This window comes from Fukomys damarensis, unplaced genomic scaffold (genome assembly GCF_012274545.1).
Source record: "Fukomys damarensis isolate Sample0158 unplaced genomic scaffold, DMR_v1.0_HiC HiC_scaffold_17, whole genome shotgun sequence".
In the NCBI taxonomy this organism is placed as follows: domain Eukaryota; kingdom Metazoa; phylum Chordata; class Mammalia; order Rodentia; family Bathyergidae; genus Fukomys; species Fukomys damarensis.
The window spans coordinates 2,972,288-2,974,267 of NW_022900929.1; positions in this window are offsets into that span (position 1 = coordinate 2,972,288).

The window sequence follows — 1,980 nt, forward strand, 5'->3', positions numbered from 1 at the left end:
TCAGCTGGATTCTTCAGGTCTCTAGTGCATGGATAGATCTCTTGCACTCCTCTGCATTTGACTTTTTGGGTGAATATTATAAAATAATCCTATCAATTACGTGTCCTATATTAAATCATTTCCCTTGCAGACACTGACTAAAACACTTTATAACTAAGATATTTTGTATTTGGCTTTTGTTGTTTTTGTAAAAAGATTTATTTATTGACTTATTTATTTTTACTGGTCTTCAAGATCAGTGTGTGGTTTTCACTTGCAGCACATCCTGGGTCAGACACCCAGGATGGGCACCTAGCCTGTGCCCACAACACTAGGCTGTGGTCCATCACTATTCCAGTTTTATAGATGGGGAAACTGAGGCTTGGAAGGCTGTAGTTTGCCCAAGGTCTCTCAAGGCCACTACCCAGCACCTGCTCCAGGGTCTTGGTTCTCTGTCCCAGGCAGAGGTTTCCGGGACATTTTTGGCCAGCCCAGCCTGGTCTTACCCTCGGTCCTGGGTGTGGCTCCAGAGCTTCCCTTCCTAGTGGTGGGGATGGGATGGGGCTCATGTCTCCTCTTCTGCTGCCGCATGCACCACAGGGTGGGACCCAGTTCTCCAGGAGGTGGCCGTCCTTGAGGGCTGGGCCAGGTTGCTCCCCCGCCGCCCACAAGGGGGCAGCCTCAGCCAGGAAACAGCGGCGCGATCCAGGAGCTCCGGGTGCGTGGAGCCTGAAGTTACCCTCCCTTGTGTCGATGCAGTGTCCACTGGCTGAGCCAGGTCCCTGTCCCAGGCCTCTGAAGTCCTCGTGTCCCCAATCTTCATGGGGACCCCCCCACCCACCTGTAACCTGAGTAAAACAGTGACATGACCTTCCCCAGCCTGATGCTGTCCCTAGGGCTACTCCAACAGCCCAGGCCGGGTCCCACCTGCTGTAACATTACTTCCTGTTGAGATCACTGTGAGGGTTCTGGGGGATATGTGACTTGGCTCCCCAGGCCCTGAGCACTGAGCCCTGTGTCCCCACCACCACCACTCTGACTCCAGGTCATCCCAGAGGCACTGGGACACACCTGGCCAGGCGTGATGGCCCAGCCCACCCTTGTCCACACAAGGCCATGGTGGGCTGAAGGCTGAATGCTAGCATCTTTGGTCACAAGCTGTGCCTGAACTCTGACACACACACACCCCAATTCCCTTTTCTGCTGAGGAGGAGCCAGAGGCCTTTCGGTGAGACAGAGCCCTGTTCCTGGGAGCCTCAGCCTTGCCCAGGGTCACAGGGGCAGGGCTCTAGGAATCTAGAACCAGAGGGCCACAGTTGCCAGGTGAGGAATACCTTGCTCCTGGAATGGTCTATCCTTTTCTTTCCTGAGCCATCAGTCAACCTGGCTGCACGCTGGGCTCCTGAATAAGGGGACTTATCCTTACCTCTCGCCACCTCCCAGCCTAGCCTGAGGCCCGGCCTCTCTTCTAAAGCCTTCTATATTCACTTGTGTTAGGATGGCTGTCATAGGTTCTAATCCTCTTGTTTGGGCTGTGCAACATATCATCAGAGTCACCTTGTAACTCAAAGATCATCTGTGTACAGCAAAGTACAGAATCTTAAGGGCCCAGCTCAGTGAATGTCCACATACAGTTATGCACGGTGGCCCACTCCTGTAATCCCAGGCCTCTGAAGGCTGAGGCAGAAGGATCACAAGTTTGAGCCCATCCTGGGCAATTTATCAACCTAGCAAGACCCTGTCTCAAATTAAAAATACAAAAGGACTGGGAAGGTAGCTCAGTTCTGGGGGGGAAAATGATACATTTCTAAGCAAAAAAGTCTACAGGTATGTTCACCGTGTATCCACCCACTGACGGTGCTTCGAGACATGTCCAGCCCCATGACACCATGCACAAAGGGTACTCCTACCCACCCTCCCTTTGCTGGGCCCTTCCACCCCTGGGTTAGGACCCTCCTCCTCCAGCGCCCCCCACTGGCCTCCCTCAGCATCCCCTTCTCT